Source organism: Pistacia vera, unplaced genomic scaffold, assembly GCF_008641045.1.
Source record: "Pistacia vera cultivar Batoury unplaced genomic scaffold, PisVer_v2 Contig397, whole genome shotgun sequence".
Taxonomy (NCBI): domain Eukaryota; kingdom Viridiplantae; phylum Streptophyta; class Magnoliopsida; order Sapindales; family Anacardiaceae; genus Pistacia; species Pistacia vera.
In genome coordinates this window covers 410,506-431,323 of record NW_022196220.1, presented here as the reverse complement: position 1 = coordinate 431,323, position 20,818 = coordinate 410,506, and the positions used below count along the sequence as shown (strand labels likewise).

Below are 20,818 nucleotides of genomic sequence, written 5' to 3'. Positions count from 1 at the left end.
GAATTTGACTTCGAGCCTTAATCATGTTAAATAATCTCATGTGTTGTTATTCTTTGTTATCACATCATCAACCAAGAAAACAATTGAAGACAAGATTTCATTAATACTTCTCTTCCTACTCTTACTCCTCGTCGACAATAACACAAAACTCCTGCAAATGAGTTTACTCGTTTCTAATTTGGGTATCTCTACAATCACTATCGGAACAGTAGCTGATGCATGATATACAGTAAAATCTTGACTAAAAGATATCCCTCATTCAAATATGGGGAAATCCCCAAATTCCATCAATAAACTTACCCCTACAATGAATTAAGCAACCACTAAACTGTTGAGATCTTGGGACAATATGTGTACTTCACCTATATAAAGACCAGAAGAGGATTTTTGACAGCTAACATTACCAAAATCCCATGTCACTTTCTATTGCAAATACTTGACTTCCCAAGCGATGCAAGAAGCTTTTCCACTCCCCAACCTTCACTAAAAGCGACAGCCATTTCTCTTTTTTCCAAGCTTCCTATGCGGACTTTACTCTTCAAACAATTAAGCCCTAATTTTAAAACCAGCACAGTCAACTATAACAATGCTATGTTACAGAACATTTCTAATTCATTTGCAACATTCTAGATGAGAAACCTGAGCATTCTGAAGTGCAGGTATAGAGATATTCTCACATGTATTCAACATGAAGTTTATATAGATTGAAAGTATGCATAAACATCCTAAAAAGACATCTAAATTACGAAATGTTATGAATAATGAGGGTAAACCACCTCCTGAAAATCTTAGAAGCTAAGAAATACAACAATTATGACAGTATACAATACGAATTAAAGGAAGCTAAACAGTGTAAAACACCATGGATGAGCATTTTCATTGTCTTCCTATACAATAAATACCCCATCTAGAAAAATGATGTACCGTTTCTATATTGCAATCAGAACAGTATAATGTACATATCTAACTAATAAATAACAATTGATATTAAAAAAAAAAAAAAGCAATGCAGAATTGAATATATACAGTAAGAGTTTTCTCACTTTGATCAACTAATTTTGATGTACAACCATTGTATTTCTTTGCCAACTACACATCAAGAACCAGCAACAGTTTCTGTAAAATTTCTCCGCATAGGGCGAGACAACTTCTTTGCATATGAGGAATTCCACTCCCCACCATCCTGTGCATAATAATCCATGGGATAATCTCCGCCAAGAACTTCCTTTTTACAACATTTTTCATCCCCATTTGCACTCCCACAACACGAATCATCTTTACCACAACCTGAATTCACTAACAAGCTTCTTTCCCACCATCCGGGGATAACCCCGAGTGCAATCTCAGCTTCAAAGACAGTTAAAAGCGGCTTTCCAAAGGCATCACCCCAATCAATAGACAATCTAGGACAAGCTATTTGAATCCAAGCATCCACAGAGTCTTCTAACAAGGCAACCTTCCCTGGACTAATCTCCGACATCAAAACTACAACGTAATCAAACCCTTTCTCACCAATCCTCTTCTGCAACTTCTCCAAAATCCTTGGATTCCCTTGCCTCCCCAATGTCCCCAAAACAATGCCCCAACTTTTCACCTCCTTCGCCTTTTCAATTGCCCGTTTTCTCGTCTCTCTCATACCCTTGTGATCATACTCCTCCAGAAACAACTTCCCCATATAGGGATCATATCTAAATGCTTTAATCCTTGGATTCGCTATCATAAACGCCTCCAGATGGAAGCGACCGTCTGAGATAAACACCACAATGCATTCCAAATCCAATTCCGATTCAGGAACTGAAACTTTAGGGGCATTACAACCTAGAACTTCACCAGCCGATAACGGTTTCGATTGCGGAATCATAACTGTAAATCCGTGTCTTTCTAGTTCTGATTTAGCAACCCTAATTGCCGACGCGAATTGTATTGTGCCTGCCAATATAATTTTAACGCCTTTAGGGTTATGGATGTTGAGTCTAACTGTGTCAATCAGATGGTTGACTTCGATTTTGATCTCGACGAACACGTAGAGGCAGGGTATTTTGGTATAATCAACGGGGACGAGGCAGCTGTGGCCGTAGTGGATTAGAAGATCCGCGTTTAACGCGGCAGCGGAGAGGTCATCAACGCAACACGCGCCGTAGGTGACGTCACCGAGAATGAAGCAGTGGGTGACGTCAGCAAAGGAAGTGAAGATGTCGGAGAGAATAAGAGAGTACATTAGTAAACCTTCTGGAAGCTGAAGAGCCACGCGCTTCGCTGCCGTGGAACGGACACGCCACACGCACTTGTGAATTTCGAAATTGTAGTTGTGAGGGAGGAGTGCGATGGCGGCATTTAGGGATTGATCGTTGAGGATGGAGTCTGGGATTTGGTTCTTCACGAAACGCTTCGGGATTGATTTGGGTTTCGAAACGAGTTCAACAGATTGGGATCGTTGTCGATTGGTGCTGTTGTCAGAGGAATCCATTGAGCAATGATGAGAAATTCGAATCAAATTATTGATGATTGTCGGCAAAGACAAGTTCTGTGTTATTCAAATAAAATTTTAGGGTTTTGCATTGAAGAGGAAGGGCTGTGAAGGGTTTTCAGGATGGTTAATTACATTATAGTCTACTCCAAGATACCATTACAAAGGACAATTAACATTTTTACCCCTGAAACACACCTACAAACTTACAGGAAAGTGATGTCTTGGGTAAGGTGAGAATCAGATGGGAAATTCTCAAATCTACCCCTGAAGATTTGTTTACACTGAGTTTTAATGGAAAAAGTTTTTAACTTTTTAGAATAGTATTCTATACTGAATCAGATTTAATCAAATATGATAAGATTATGAGGAGGTGTTTAATACATTTTTTAAACATGTTTTCTGAAAATATTTAAATTATTTTTAACCTCCTATATTTATTAATTTAGCTAACACCCCCCCTCTCAACAATAAAAGTTTATAAATTAATAAAAACATCTATACCCATCCAACTAATTGTCAACAACCAACCACCACTGCTAGACAATGGCTGAAAGTCGTCGAAATTGTGCACGATCGACTAGATCTTGCCAGTCGTACGCTAATCTGATTGGAAACAACCAAATCTATAGCAAAAAATCTGGCCAAACTTGGCTTGACAACCAGATCGACGCACGACCGACCAGATCCAATTACTCGTTCGCCAATTCGATGATTTTCCGCCACCGTCCAACAGTGGTAACCGGCTGCCAACAATTAGTTGGGTGGGTGGGGGTGTTTTTGTTTATTTATAAACTTTTATTGAGAAAAGTAATAGTTAAATGTTTTGAGTTGAATAGAATATGATTGGATTTTGAATTGAATAGTCAATATTAAAATAAATATGTATTTCATTGGATTGAATAGGATAGGATAGAGTTTGAAAAGTGTACAAAACAGGGGGTTATTCATTAATATGATTATTTAACATTTCTTTATTATAACTTAAATTGATTTACTTCATTGCAGTCACAATGCTAATTCAACAAATCAGCTAGTTGAATGGCACGTGAGTTGCGTAGGTAGCTTGTAAAATTGGTTTTGACACGATGTTTGTTTAAATAATTAGATGTTTCAATTGGTTAATATCTACTATAGTGGTATATATATTGTATAGGTAGGAAATGGTCTATTGAATCTCCTAATTATGTTAGTTACAAATTATAGAATATACTAACATAATTTAGATATTACACAATATAATTAGTATCCTAAGATTGGCTAAAATAATAGATTAGAAAATATTTGTCATAGTATTTAATTTAATGTTCATTTAATAATTAAAGTAATAAATAATAAGAAATTAAGAATAGTAATTTCATATAAATATTACATGTCAATGTATACCCATTTAATCCAAATAAGTAATATTAAATTGAAATGTTATGTGAACCAGATAATTAATGTAGAACCAACAATCCCATTCTATTGATATCTACTATAGGTTGAAATTGATCAATTGAATCTCCTGATTATGTTAATTACAAATTACAAAATATACTAACATAATCTGTATATTATACAATATAAATAGTATTCTAAGATTGACTAAAAATATATTAGAAAATATTTTTCATATATTTAATTTAATATTCAATTAATAATTAAAGTAATAAATAATAAAGAAATTAAGAATAATAATTTCATGTAAATATTATATGTCAATGTAAACCCAATTAATCCAAATAAGTAATATTAGATTGAAATGTTTTGTGAACCGGACAATTAATGTTAAACCAACGCCTTTGGAAGTTTTTGCTTTTAAATTGGGTTGTTATACATTTAAGGTTAATATTAAATTATAATTTTTCGTGAACCGGACCATTAATTTTGAACCAATCATCCGACCGTTTTGATTGAAAATTGGGTTACTATTTAGTTAGGTTTTTTTTTTTTTCATTTTCCTTTCATCATTTTCATCTCCTCGTTTGCTTTGTTTTTTGGTATTGCCACCGTTTTGTTCGACTACGATTGCAGTGTTTGTTCGGAGGCTTCTTTCACTGCAAAAACAAAATCTCTATAAATAATCTTTCTCCGAATACTTTCTTTCGTTTTTTTATCAGTTTCAATTCTTAAATGTGGTTTATGTGATATTGTAAGTTTTGTTTGATCGACATTGCATTTTGAGAGTGGGCTTTTATAGTTTTGGAAGATTGATTGTAGTTTTTTTATATTTAGTAGCTGATAAAAATTATGTTTTTCCTATGGACTGAATATTTAACCCCTTAATGTGTTTTCGTATTTTATATTTTTTGAAGAATGCTTGAATGTGAAATTTTTGTTTTGTTTGCAAGTGTTTGTTTTGTTGAAATTTGTTGCTAATATATTTCCGTTGTATTCTTGTTTTTGTTAATGTTGATAGAATGGAGAAGTCGAAAAAGAAAAGGAAGAGCCCTATTAATGTTACTGTTAGACATTGTGTTCGATTCCAAGATGTAGATTTGCATACTCAGAATCAAGATATTCAACATGTGATTGATTCTGTAGTTTTCAGTGAAAGTGATAAAGAAGATCAACCTCCAACATATGAGAATGTGGAGAGTTCTGAGCCAATTAGGGCAGATAGAAATTTGGAAGACAAAGTTGACTATCTAATCCAATTAATAGAAACTCAAGAAAGCAAATTTTTATCTCATGAGAACCCGTGTTTGTGTCATGCCAAAGTGCAAAAGCTCGTATTTTAGTTCTCATAAACATATATCTTTGGTGTGCTCGTATATGCCTTGTTTTTCCGAATGACTTCAAGTGTCGTATCTACTTAATCATGTTTTATGTGTGTTATTTTTTTCTCCTTAAAAACACAGATTGAAACTTTAACACAGGAAAATCATCGGCTAGCTTTAAAGCTGGAGAATGCACTTGGCAAACTTGAAGCAGTATGTTCGTTAGACATTATTAATCATATATGCTATTCTATTACTATGATTTGTTTAATTGTTTTTATAGGAAATTAATGTGTTTGTATTCTTGTTGTTTCCAAACTGTGTTTAAAACATCTCCTTTGCACAACATATAATTGATATAATATACAAATTATGTTTCCATGTTTAGCTATGGTAGATTGGCCTTTGATTGTTTTCTCCTCCAAGAGGCACAGTGATATGGTTCCTTCTTCTTCTTCTTTTTTTTTTTTTTTTTAACATATAAAAAGTTGAAAGTTTTATGAATATAAAAGAATATAACTGTTCAAAATGTGATATTCTAGTATTAAATATGTTCATTAGATATTATTAATCATATATGATGTTTTATTACTCTGGTTTTTTTAATTATTTTCGTAGGGAATTCATGTGTTTGTATTCTTGTAATACCTGTCTAACAATGTTTAATTGTTTATCAGATAAAAATAGTTTACTTTCATTTAATTTTTTATACGTTGACATGTAACTTACAAATGTTTTATTTGATTGTAGAATGAGAAACATATTCAAAATTCATGGACAAATGGAATGATATGTTTTTGAGCTCAAATGTATCAAAAACTGTTGAAAATGCGGTAAATATACCATGTCCAGCAAGACCTAAGAAAAAGCCTGGTCGCAAACCAAAATGTTTAATGACCTAGAAAAAGGAACTTGAGAAATAAACTCTATGTAATTTGTAGTTGTAACAATTTGCCTTTTTTAATATCACACACTGTTGAGCATGATATATGTATTTTTATACTTATGAAGTAATCTTATTCAGCCACCAAATCTAATTTATCATGCCTAAACTTATTTTATTGGTGAGATATTTTTTATGGTAATTTTTGTTTTGTTATAAAAATCCTTTTAACTTTAAGGAAAGAGATATTTTGATCCTATCAGGATTATTGTACCAAGATATTTTTTATTTGTGTAGTTATTCAATATCTTGTAGTTTGTGCATTGCCTCTTGAAAGCATTTATGGTTGAAATCAACTAATTCAGTTTCAATTATTAGTTTGTTATTTCTTATGGAATAAATTGATGAAGTTTTAATTAGTGTTATTGAATTAACTTTCGCTTTGATATGTTCATTACTTGTATTTTAAGTACTCAATTTTTTCTATAAAATATTAACAGTTATTATACATTATGAATCGCACAGTAAAGAATATTTATTTTAGAGTGGTGTATTGAAACTTATGTAAAGCAATATTATGTGAATCTTATTTGATATATTTTATTCATAAAGAACTGTGTACATGAAGGTTGTTTTTTTTTTTTTTTTTGGCTGACAGATTTCGAGTTCCACTTCCTTTTTTTTTTTTTTTTTTTTTGCTGACAGATTTCGAGTTCCACTTCCTTGGTAGCAACTAGAAATTCGCATAGAGTTAAATCAGAGATAATATCCATTGATGAATTCATTAATCCAACAATCCATTGATAATATCTTTCAATTTTTCTCTAGCAATGTTCAGATTATCCAGGTTGGTGGTCGCATGATGTTTCAAAGGATACAAATGCTCAAAGTGTATGCGACCACCATATATTATGTTCCCAATGCTTTGCGTATGAAAGTCTTGAGTATCTTAAACGAGGTTTATGATGGCACGCTAGTAGATAAAAAATTGTTGAACCGGTTTCAACAATTTGTCAAACAAATCAGCAGAGTCGCGGTCATGGAGAGATGAAAAAATCGATGGAGTTATGGAGAGATGAAGAAATCGGCGGAGTTGCGATCACAAAGAGATGAAGTGAGCAACAGAGTTGCGGTTGCAGAGAGAACTAGAATTTAGGGTTTAATATTTGAATTGAATTATTGAAATGGGATATAAATGTCACTTTGACATAATTTAGAAGGCAAAATGTAAATTATGAGATCCCCTGTCAACCTCGAGTAAGCTCGCGAGCTGCTCAAACCGAATATTGGAGAGCTCAAACTCGGCATGTAAATTGCTCGAACTCGGCACGTGAGCTACTCGAGCTTGAGCCTAAGCTACTCGCGAGCAGCTCGGCTTGCTTGACACCCCTAGTAAGAAGTCATAAATAACCTTCTTTTTTAAAATAAAAATAACAAGTTTACCTAATTTTCAATCTGTTTTATCGGTAAATTTTAATGTAATGGGGATTAGGGTCCAATTTACAAAACATTGATTGCTTCATAATTTGGTGAAACCTGTAGGAATTAAGAAAATTTTCCCAAATTTGAAATTATGTAAACATCAATCAATGGTTAACATTTAATTTATTAAATTATTAATTGTTCACATGATGGTTCGTGTTTATGATTAATACCATATAAACATAAATTTAGAATACATAAATACTAAATATTTACGTTTGTATATACATATTCATCAGTGTTAATGGCTCTAGAATTGCTTCATTTTGATACACTGGATTGACAAGCCAATCAAATTGCTTTATCTTGACATTTGAATTGGTATTTATTGTTCCATCTATAATATTAATTAATTAAAAATTAGGACATGTAATAATAATAATAATAATAATACAAGTGCATTGCATTGACATTCTAAAGATGTGCATTGATAACAAGTATACAGGTTGTTGATACAGAAATCTGAACCAACTAGAGAATTCTGATTGATTTTGTTGGAACTGGAATGGATGTGCGTGTGATTACGGATAACCAACAGTAGATGAATAATAATTGCAATAAAGTAAATAGCAGAGAGAACTTTTAAAGTGGTTAGACAAGTTAGAACTTAAGCTTACATCCACTATTATCTTATTGTTTTTGAGAGCTTACAAAGACCAGTATAATTCCTAAGAAAATTTGCTTAGAACAATTGCCCAACCCTCTAAAAACAAGTTATGATGGGTTTATATAGCACCAATTTACATGATAGAGTTGAGATAAAATTCAAATACGTAAGATTAGGAAGTTGCATGATCTTCGGCTACCTTAGTTGGAATCTAAGTCAATATAAATATCTTCCTTCCAAATTGAGTCAATCTAAATATATTCTCTCCTAATAGGGAATTATCCTCTCCGGATTGACCGCACAACAATAGCTCCCCAGTTTTTGGAGTGCGTAATCGCGCTTTAAAAACTCATGTCTTTGATATGGATGGTTGTCGCATTATAGGCTATAGTCTCGAATTGAAGAACTTGAATCATGCTTGCCGCGATCTAAGAGATTTGAGAGATCTTGAACACATGATCTCAAGTGAATGAGCGAGCTTATGAGATTAATCAGAGAGCATAAAGAGATTGAACTAAGAGTATAAGGAGCTCGATCAGAGAGCATAAGGAGCTTGATCTAAGAATGCAAGGAGTTTGATTAGAAAGCGCAAAGAGCTTGATTTAAGAGCATAGCTCGATCACAAAGTAAAGAGAGCTTGATCTGAGAGCATAGCTCAATTAGAAAGCATGGAGAGCTTGATCTGAGAGCATAGCTCTATTAGAAAGCATAGAGAGCTTGATCTGAGAGCATAGCTCGATTAGAAAGCATGGGGAGCTTGATCTGAGAGCATAGCTCGATCAGAAAGCATGGAGAGCTTGATCTGAGAGCGTAGCTCGATCAGAAAGCATAAAGAGCTTGATCTAAGAGCATTGCTTGATTAGAAAGCTTGATCTGAGAGCATAGCTCGATCAAAAAGCATAGAGAGTTTGATCTGGGAGCGTTGCTCGATCAAAAAGCTTGGAAAGCTTGATCTGAGAGCATAGCTCGATCAGAAAGCATGGAGAGCTTCATCTGAGAGCATAGCTCGATCAGAAAGCATGGAGAGCTTGATCTGAGAGCATAGCTCGATCACAAAGCATGGAGAGCTTGATATGAGAGCATTGCTCGATCAGAAAGCTTAGAGAGCTTGATATAAGAGCATAGCTCGATCAGAAAGCGCAGAGCTTGATCTGAGAACACATGGAGTTTGATCAAAAAAAGCGAAACTTGATATGAGAACACAAGAAGATCGATCAGAAAGACGAAGCTTGATCTGAGAACACAGGGTTAGCGATTTGAGCGCTCGAAAGCACGATCTGTAAGCTTGAAAGCGCGATCTGAATGATCTAAATGCGTGATCTCAATGATGTTGAACACATGATCTGAGCGCTCTGGGAGCTAGAGAGCGTGAGAGCTTGAGAGCTCGATAGCTTGAGAGCTTGATAGCTTGATAGCTTGAGAGCTTGGGAGCTAGAGAGCTGGCTTGATAGCTTGGGAGTTATAGAACTAGCTTGAGAGCTTGATAGCTTTGGAGCTTGAAGGCTTGATAGCTAGAGAGCTAGCGAGCTCTTTCTAATCTGAGAGATCTGAGCATGCTATCTAAGCTATCTGGCTATGTGATGTGAAGTTGAAGATCAGAATGATCTAAGAGCGCAATCTGAGTGATCTAGCCATGCAATTTGAGAGCTCTAGTTTGGAACAGGCTTCAATATTTTGATGATAACTTTAGCTGTAGACCTTGGATTTGGATGACTCTTGGACCATCGGAAATCTAACTCAAAGGGCTACAATTCTTATCGCTTAGCCAAATTCAGACTTTATCCTACTCAGATTTTCACATTTGATAACATGATTCTAGAAAAAGAAGCTGGGATTTGTCGAAGAAGTTGAGACTTGTTGGAAAAAACATGGAGAGCTGGAGTGAATCAGGCCCTTCCTCTCACGCCAAAATGTTGGTATAGAAATCTGCACTAATTAGCGAGATCCGATCGACGCTGTTGGGATCGAAACTGATGTGCGCGTGATTACGGATAACCAGTAGTGGATGAATAATAATTGCAATAAAGTAAATGGCAGAGGGAACTTTTAAAGTGGTTCGGCAAGTTAGAACTTGAGCCTACGTCCACTGTTATCTTATTGTTTTTGAGAGCTTACAAAGAACAGTATAATTCCTAGGAAAATTTGCTTAGAACAATTGCCCAGCCCCCCCGAAAACAAGTTATGATGAGTTTATATAATACCCATTTACATGATAGAGTTAAGATTCAAATACGTAGGATTATGAAGTTGCATGATCTTTGGCTACCTTAGTTGGAATCTAAGTCAATATGAATATCTTTCTTCCAAATTGAGCCAATCTAAATATCTTCTCTCCTAATAGGGAATTATCTTCTCCGGATTGATCGCATAACATAGGTATATTGGATTGCTATTACTAATTGGGATTTAATGACATCTGTCTAGAATTGTTATTAATAACCATTTAATAAATTGAATGTGTATTAATAATAATACAAAAATGTTTGTTGGATCAATTGATCTGGATAAAATAAGGATATATTTGACTTTTTATAAGACGATTCATATATAAAAAGACCTATTTGTCCTTGCATGATTAAAATTTGAATTTCAAATTTCATTTAATTTTCTCTCTCATCATTAAGTGAAAATCAAATTCCAATGACATATTTTCAATACATTGGGTTTGTTACTAATATTTTAATTTAATTATATGTTAAGAGTTATTATAAAGTTGACTTATACCAACAATTATAATGAAGATATTGGTGATAAAAATTCAATTTCAAATAAAGTCTATTTTTCATTACCCAAAAAGCAGTTGCTCTGAGTCTGAGATGCATAGTTCGTGGTGATCAGCCATGGTTTCTATAATATTCTTTTTTTAAATAATTAAAATTTTTACTTGAATCTAATTGTCATTTCAAATCAATTGCAGGACATAAAATTTAAAATAAAATATTATAAAATTTCAGTGTGTACCAAAAGTTAATTGCCCAGACTTGAAATTTAAAACAATATATTATATGATTTCACTGTAAAACTTAAAGTTAATGCGGTCAAGTCTATACAGTAAATTCAAAAGTTAATGTTTATAGAATCAAATTTTTTACTTTAATCTAACTGTTATTTCAATTATAATTATATGCTTTTAGTGTCTGGACTCCGAACTTAAAAGGGTGATATAGATAAAACAAAAATGAATGTTAAATTTGACTCATGGCAACAATTATAATTGACAAAACAATGCTTCTCAAATAAACACTTTAGTCAGTAAGTAAACTTGGCTAAACGTCCACGCTAACTCAACACACTTTGTACCTTTGTATGAAAAAGGTGTACCTTTTGTATGAAAATGTGTTGCAAACTTTTCTTACACTTGCAGTAAGGATCACACTTCAACTTTGGGTGATGAAGGTATCACACAAGAAAAAAGCTTGTACTTGCAAAAAGGATTACACTTGCAAACAGTTACCTTTACATGTTTTGTTTTGTTTTTTTGTTTTTTAAAGAAATTTAATTATTATAATAAATTAATTCATACTTTCCAACTTTCTAATAAATTAGGGTCTGTTTGGTTAATTATTTTCTATCATATTCTCAATCATATTCTTAAAATAATTGTTTGTTTCGTTATTTAGGAAATACTATTATATTTTATTTAATTATTTTTAGACCCCTTAAGTTTATTAATTTAATTAAACACGCTAAAAAACACTCTTACCCACCCACATTTACCGGATTCCAATGGCCACTGCTGGAAGGTGGCTGGAATCTGGTATAATGGCGTACTACCGATTGGATCTTGCCGGTAGTGCGCCGATCTATCATTTTTCGATTAGATCAACCGTGAATCTGGCCGGAAAATGCTAGATCCATTGCCAAAGATTTGGCCGTTGACGGCCAAATCTTTAGCTGTAACTACCATTGTTGACCATCAACGACGACTATATCTTTAGCTGTAACTACCGTTGTTAACCATCAACAACGACCATATCTTTGGTCGTCATTTACGACCAAACATGGCCAAATCTGATCTTTTCCGGCCAGATTCAGCTGATTAGGCGTCGATATGACGACTTTGGCCACCCTTTGGCGGTGATGGTCAATTGCCAGAATTTTATGGGTGAGTGGGAGTGTTTTTGTAATTTTAATGTTTTTATTACAAGGATGTTTAGTTATTTAACAAACTTAGGAAGTGTTTTGTTAATTTTTAAATCTTACCTCTTTATTCACACTAACTCTAAAAATATCAAAAATCATATTCAAAATAATAAACTAAACATATCCTTAATTATTACTATAAATTAATTTATACTTTCCAACTTTTATTCTTGGAGATATTGAAATAATAATTATTTCTCTCTCATCCTTAAATTGTTTTCCCTCCAAAAAGCAAGATTTAGGAGTAAAAAATAATTTTATTTCACTAAAGGATAAATTTGTAAATTTATCTTCCCAGAAAAGTTTTTAATCTCAATCAATTGATCCAAATAGCACTACTCATAATAATTATAAGCATTGGATTTACACTCTAATGTCTAAACACAAACATAAATTTGTGAGATATTGATTGTTGGGTTGTTATTGCAAATGTTAGATACAAAGATTTAGCCAAAAGTTATTAATTGCTTCATTGAATAATACTATATAAACAATTATTTCTTATAAATTTTTTTTCATAACTTTAATGTGACAAAGTTTATAACGGATTTCACATGAGTTGATTAATTAGAAATTACCTATAGAGTTGAGAAAAAATTTGTAATAGAGAATTTTGATTTAGTATTACTGTTGCTACATTGGATATCGGATGGTGTAATCAAAACATTAATATTCATTCATCCGAAAGTTATTAATTGCTGCATTGGTTATCGAAAAGTCTAATCAAAACATAGTAACATACATATTCATCGAAAGGAGCTGCAGCAAAAACTATATACCGAAAAAATGCATTCATTTGGGTACAGAGCCAACGCTCTGTTAACTTTCGCCGTCACCATTGTCGCCTTAATGTGCGACATCGCTTCTCTTTCTGACAACCTTAACACTCCTTCTCTGACTGCTGAAATCCAGGTCAATTTTACGAGTGTCTTTTATCCGAATTGTTGCATTTTTTATAGATCCATCTCTGATTCGTGTTAGAATTAAGAGAACCCAGTTGTGTTTTTATGATTTTGACTGATTTTTGTTTCTGGGTTTGTGTTTTTTGTGATTGAGCCTTGTTAGTATTGACTATTAATTGTTTTCAGAGTAGAAACACGGAACCGATGAATATTTTTAAATTTTTGGATTTAGTATTAGTTGTTTTCTTTGATGGGTTGCTCTTAGATTTTTGAATTTTTTTTTTTTTTTTTTTTTTTTTTTTTTTTTTTTTTTTTTTTTTTTTTTTTTTTTTTTTTACCTTTTGGGTTCTAGGTATTTCAAACATTAGTTTTTATTTTTATTTTATTTTTGTATGCTTAATGTCTGAATTTAATTATTTTGAAGGTAACTGAGATGTTTATTTAGTTTCAAATGACCTAAAATGGCATTTTGATATTTTAGGAAGTGTCTAGAATTAAGAAAGAACATGTAGATGATGATTTTGCAGTAATGAATGATAGGGATGATAAGAGGGTTTACAAATAATGGATTGTTTGAAAAAGCTATGGAGTTTTATCGTAGAATGGAAATTCAAGGGTTTAGAGCTGATAATTTTACATACTTGTTTGTGATTAAAGCGTGCAGCAGTTACTGATCTCTGGGCCTGAATATATATTCTGAGATTCCTTGAATTATATTCAGTATAACATATACTGTAAATTTTTTGTTGGAATTTTTAACTTCACTTCCATGCCGCATGATTTCTTAACATAAAATTATAAGCAGGGGCTCAGTGTAAGCACAGCAGTATTTGATGGAGTGAAGCATCTGATTGCATTTGGTGGCTACAACGGGAAATATAATAATGAGGTATGCTGTATTATATAACTATTTGTATCTGTGCTTTTTCAGAGCTAATACTTTTTTCCTATTTTCTTTTTCTTTTATATGACATAGGATTATTCTGAAAGCCTTTAGTCGTTTCTATTTGTTGTCAAGTTGTACCATATGTTTCTGGCTTAAAGCTAAGCTCAAGTTCATGAAGATGTATGTGCTGAATTGTTGTGTTATGGTTAATTTTTTTTTTTCCCTTTATGATTAGTGTTAATCTAATAATTTCAGTTGGTCTGTGAATTTAGTATCTTCACTGTTTGTTATGGTAGTTCTATGTATCTTAATCATTTTGGGGATTTTGGTGGATTAGTATTTATGAACACATAATTAGGCTCATGATGCATCACATTTGATTTTTTTTTCAATCTGTACGCAGGATACTCATCTTCTACTGACTGGGGGACTGGAGAAAATTTTTCATATTCTTGATTTAAATCGTCCAGATGCACCCCCAAGAGAAGTGGATAGATCTCCTGGTTCAGTCAGAACTATTGCATGGCTCCATAGTGATCGAATAATGTTAAGCTCTTGCTCTGACATGGGCGGTGTCAGGTATGCCTGTTTCTCCTGCATCATATGTATGTTGTTACATGGAAAGTAAATTTGTTTGATATCTTGGTTTTTTTTTGTTTTGATTCCTTTCAATAACCGTAATGTGATACTTTATCATGAAATTTCTTGGTGCTCTTCTAAGTATAAACTAATGCAAAGCTGTAGATAGAATAAGCTAAAGACATGGGTCCACTTACCAAACTGCATTGCATTTGCAGAGGTTTGGGGATCAAATCTTAGAAAATGAGGTTAAAATTTGAGGTCGTAGGGATTTTAGTATTCTTTTGGCTCAAGGAAAGAGAGATTTAAAAAAAATGTTAATTGCTTCATATATTCTCCTGATGTTTGATTAATTGCTGTTACTTGATAGGAAAATTGTTGGGCTAGCTATTCAATTATATTAGATTATAATATTTTATACATGTTTTCTCCTAAAGTTGAAGTTGAAAATATTTATTGGGCTGGATGGGATTTTCTATTTTTTCTAATCATTACTAAAATTATTAGTGGTTGTACAGGTTATGGGATGTTGGAAGTGGTAAGATAGTCCAAACACTCGAGCCCAAGTCATCTGTGACCAGTGCTGAAGTGATTCAAGATGGTCGTTATATCACAACTGCTGATGGGTCAATACTTAAGTTATGGGATGCAAACCAGTAAGTTTTATGCCTTGGCCAAGTCTGAATCTTGAACTCTAATGAAATGGGAACTATCTTTCTGAGCAAGATGTTACAGTTGATATTGAGACAATCAAAGAAGAGAAAAGAGTTTCGGAATTGTCTCTAGCAGAAGCCAGAGAAAAATTCTAGGCTCAGAGAAAAGGTCGATGAAGTTAACAGTACTCATGGTGAATTGTCCAAGGTCTGCTCTTGATGACACAATTACTTTTTGTTTACTAAGTAGATGAATATTATTAGTAAAGTTTGAGTGTTTATCATCTGAAATATTCATCATCCACTCCGCTGTTCGCTTGCAGGAACTCCAATCTGTCCAAGGTCAACTGGTAACCGAGAGATCAAGAATCTTCAAATTGGAGGTTCACCCTTCAAATTTTATAACTTATTGAAAAATCGCTGTTCATTGCCTTTTTGATTCCAATTGCTTCCACAACTAGGCACCAATCTTTATGGTTTGAACTTCATACAAGGCCTAATTGTTCAAATACTGATATGATATTAATGACCAATTGAGATTGTAGAAGTCTAATTCTTTGGTTTTTCATGGCAGCCAAAGTGGAATGATGCACTTCTTGAGATGTTTAGAATCAATTACATCGGTACTTCTCCATCGATCACCTGTTTGCCTTCGCTCTATCATCATCAAGTCAGCCCAATGGACAAGTTCTTGATATTGTCTTCAGATGGACTCTATCAATACTTCACCTACGAAGAAGCTGTATCCGAAGTTGAGTTATTCATTGCTGCATTTCCCAAAGGAGATCCTGCACAACATCTCATAAAGCTGGTAAGAATCTGAACTAGATGAGAAAATAAAAACAATTCAAACTGATCATACATTGTGAGACAAAGTCAATCTAATGAACTTGGTTTTGTTAACAATGCAGCTATTGACTTCCATGAGTTGCTTGATATCCCACAAGTAAGAATGGTCTCATTCTGAATGAGCAATATCTGATATTTTGGCAGAAAGATGTGGTTTGTTCTGAACCATGAAAAGGTTAGAAATGTGTTGATGACACAAAATAGTTAGACCAAAGTGCTAGAAATGATTATAGTAGCAATTTTTGCTATGGTGGTTTTGGCTTCTTATTATGTTGCTGGTTACTGTGAAGTTTTATAACATGCATCTGCAGCAAGTTCATGTAACACTTACACCAAAACCTTCTCTGGGGTTGATGGAGCTGGAAAGCGATTAGCAAATGGAGTGAGTCTTGATATGTGTTCCATTTATTTGTATATGACCTGCATCTTTATAGGGAATTACATGTGTATCAAAATTGATGATCTTTCTTCCTTAATTATCTGGGAACAGGGCAAACACCATCACACTCAGCAGATTTAGAATTTTTAATCTGTTTACTGTGTGAAATTGATAGATTTTATGTGGATGGTAGTTAAAGATGATGCCAGTCAATTTTGAAATGACAATGTGATCATTTAATGATTACTTTTTGTTTTAATCGTTGAAGTATGATGAATGCAAGCTGAACCTTGTCTTTGGTTTCAGGGTTAGCATCTGAGAACAAACAGTTGTGGCAGCCTGAGAGTTGGCTATAAATGAATTGAGCTGATGGAGTCTATGCTTCCTTCTTTCACTTACATATATATATATATATAATTTCTTGATGGGTAGTCGGTATACAAGTTATTGAAATTCTGATCTCTTGTTGATGCTCACTTAGTTTGTTAAATATACAGTAACAACAACATTTATTCAAGTCTGTCGTAATAAATTTTGTAACCCATTGGTTTATATGTAATTTGCTTTCTCTGATCAATGATATTGCGCTAGAATGGATGCTGGAGCTGTTGTTTCTTACTCAAATCCACTTAAATGAAATTCTCTTATTCCTACTGTATGGATGGAAGGATTTGATTTTGCTTTTATGTAAGGATAACAATTTTATGGGACCATCAAATTAATCATTATAATGGAATGTAAACTCTATATTTAAATGTGATTTATACCTTGCATTAGAGACATAATCTACTCTCATGTATAATGTAATTATATTTTTAATTAAGGAGTGTTATATTATATAAATAAATCAAGAATAGTTTTAGAAATTAATTATTTGCTAACCATTAGTCTACATAAAGTCACGTACATCTTAATTTAATAAATAAGAGAGCAATTTTACATGCTGATAATTCTTGATAATACAGCCGCTAAAGTAGTGCAGAAGTATTCCCAACAACAAAAAGAATTGTCACATAATATTAATGACTATTTACTGTAAGTTAATTTCGAACTTGCTAATAATTGATCATTCACCAACCATTTTTTTCGGTGAATTGCTCAAAGAATGTATTAACAGTCAATTAATACCATAAAATATTAATTGATAGTCAGTAGTAAATTAATATTACTGATTGATGAGTAGTTTGAATTTTTGAAAACTAAATAGACGGAATTTTAATTTGATATATTATACGCTTAATTTGGATAACTGTAGCCCCACTGTCGAACCATTCATTTTATTATCATATACATTTCCGCTTTTATTGAACAGTCAGTAGTAAATTGATCATAACCTGCTCAATAAGCATCCAATTGATGAGAAGTTTGAATATTTAGAAACTAGACAGACGGAGCTTTAAATTAATATATTATACGCTTAATTTAGATAATTGTAGCCCCACATTCGAACCATTTCTTTTATCATTACCCACATTTCGGTTTACCCTCTTTCTTGATTTTCACTGAACAGTCAGTAGTAAATTAGCTATAACTTTCTCAATAAAAATCTAATTGAAGAGCGGTTTGAATCTTTGAAAACTATAAAAAAAAAAAAAAAAGAGCTTTAATTTGATATATTAAACGCTTAATTTTGATAATTGTAGCCCCACTGCTGAACCATCCTTTTATCATCACACACATTTCAATTTTCATTGAATAGTCAGTAGTAAATTGACCATAACTTGCTCAATAAAAAACCAATTGATGAGAGGTTTAAATATTTAGAAACTAGACAGACGTGAATTTAATTTTATATATTATACGCTTAATTTAGATAACCATAACTTCACAGCTAAACCATTCCTTTTATCATCATACATTTCGGTTTCCACTGAACAGTCAGTAGTAAATTGACCGTAACTTGCTCAATAAAAATCCAATTAATGAGAGGTTTGAATCTTTAAAAGCTAGACAGATAGAGCTTTAATTTGATATATTATATGATTAATTTGGATAAATTTAGCCCTACTTCTGAACTATTTCTTTTATCATCACACACATTTTGATTTCCCCTATTTTTCGATTTCTACTGAATAGTTAGTAATAAATTCGTCATAACTTGCTCAATTAAAATCTAATTAATAAGTGGTTTAAATCTTTGGAAACTAGAAATGTGGAGCTTTAATTTGATATATTATACAATGAATTTGGATAGCTATAGATCTAATATTGAACCATTAATTTTATCATCACATATATAAAACCAATTCAATTTTAGTGATAACAAAGGAAAACAAATATTGATATGTAGTTTTAATTGTATATGTTTAATGTTCTATCTATTTTTGTTGATATTTTTTTATGTTATATACATATACAAAAAATAGGTTGTTACTGAATATAACCAATTTTATTTATATCACAAATGTAATTTGATGTTTGTTGCCGAACCATGTAGCTTTAGTAAACTATTTATAATATGCCGAACTATTATTATTATCCTTAAAGGAAACCAAATATTGATATGTAGTTTTAATTGTAATTGTTCAATCTTTTTTTGTTGATATCTTTTTATATTACATACATATATCATGAAAAGAGGTTGTTGTTGAATATAACTAATTTTATTTATTTAATAAATATCAACTGATGTTTGATGTCGAACCAAGTAGCTTTAGTAAACCATTCATTTTATCATCACACACATTTAAGTTTTTATTGAACAATCAATAGTAAATTGGCTAGAACTTGCTTAATAAAACTTCAATTGATGAGAGCTTTAAATCTTTAGAAGACATATTCAACACATTATTAATCAGATATGCTATCAGATTATGTGACTATTAAAGCAATTCAAATTTTAATTCATTTAAAATTTGAATTGGTTAATAATATTGAGCAAGTTATGTTCAATTTATTACTGATTGATTTAACGTTTATTTAGTTGCTATTTATTACACTAATTATTCGATATATTATATGCTTAATTTGGATAATTGTAGCCCCAATACCGAACCATTCCTTTTATTATCACACATATTTGGTTTCCCCAGTTTCTCAATTTTCCACTAAATAGTCAGTAGTAAATTAGCTATAACTTGTTCAATAAAAATTCAATTAATGAACGGTTTGAATATTTGGAAACTAGAAAGATAGGATTTAATTTGATATATTATACACTTATTTTAGATAACTGTAACCCCACTGCCAAACTATTCTTTTTATCATCATACACATTTTGACTTCCACTAAACAATTAATAGTAAATTGATCATAACTTACTTAATAAAACTCCAATTGATAAGAGGTTTGAATATTAGAAACTAAGCATATAGTATTTATTTTAGTATATTATACGCTTAATTTGGATAACTGTAGCCCCACTTCCGAACCATTTCTTTTATCATCACACATTTCGGTTTTCACTGAATAGTTAGTAGTAAATTGACCATAACTTTCTCAATACTTCAATTGATGAGAGGTTTAAATCTTTAGAAACTAGACAAATAGAGCTTTAATTTGATATATTATACACTTAATTTAGATAAATGTAGCCCTACTTCTGAACCACTCTTTTTGTTTCACACACATTTCGGTTTCCCTTATTTCTCAATTTCCACTAAACAATTAGTAGTGAATTGGTCATAACTTACTCAATAAAAATCTAATTGATGAGTGGTTTGAATCTTTAAAAACTAGAAAGATGAAGCTTTATTTTGATACATTATACGATAAATTTGGATAACTATAGACCTACAGCTGAACTATTCATTTTATCATCACACACATAGAACCAATTCAATTTTAGTGATGACAAAGGAAAACAAATATTGATATATAGTTTTAATTGTATTTTTTTCTATCTCTTTCTGTTGATATATTTTTTTTTTTTATGTTACATACATATATTGAAAATAGGTTGTTGCTGAATATAACCAATTTTATTTGTATCACAAATATCATCTGATGTTTGTTGTCAAACCATATAGCTTTTGTAAACCATTTGTAATATGTCAAACCATGATTATTATCCTTAAAAGAAAACAAATATTAATATGTAGTTTTAATTGTAATTGTTCTATATTTTTTTGTTGATATCTTTTTATGTTACATACATATATCATGAAAAGAGATTGTTGCTAAATATAATTAATTTCATTTATTTAACAAATATCAACTGATGTTTGATACTGAACCATATAACTTTAGTAAACTATTCATTTTATCATCACACATATTTAGGTTTCTATTGAATAATCAGTAGTAAATTGACCATAAATTACCAAATAAAACTCCAAATGATGAGA

At 32.0% G+C, this 20,818-nt stretch overlaps 1 long non-coding RNA gene and 1 pseudogene across 4 annotated transcripts; one reads left to right on the top strand and one right to left on the bottom strand.

The window, feature by feature from the left end:
- Window positions 1-469: 469 nt before the first annotated feature.
- On the bottom strand, window positions 470-2,580 carry LOC116141295 (annotated as a pseudogene).
- Window positions 2,581-13,701: 11,121 nt separating this feature from the next.
- Window positions 13,702-17,155, top strand: LOC116141310. Of its 4 annotated transcripts, none has more exons than XR_004129778.1 (7): window positions 13,702-14,075; window positions 14,476-14,677; window positions 15,170-15,512; window positions 15,628-15,687; window positions 15,879-16,115; window positions 16,216-16,535; window positions 16,839-17,155. It is a non-coding gene; the product is annotated as an uncharacterized LOC116141310 (long non-coding RNA). The 4 variants fall into 4 exon arrangements; XR_004129779.1 differs by lacking the exon at window positions 16,839-17,155 and having other exon boundaries at window positions 15,170-15,307; window positions 15,387-15,512; window positions 16,216-16,824; XR_004129777.1 differs by lacking the exon at window positions 16,839-17,155 and having other exon boundaries at window positions 14,476-14,651; window positions 16,216-16,824.
- The last annotated feature ends 3,663 nt before the right edge of the window (window positions 17,156-20,818 follow it).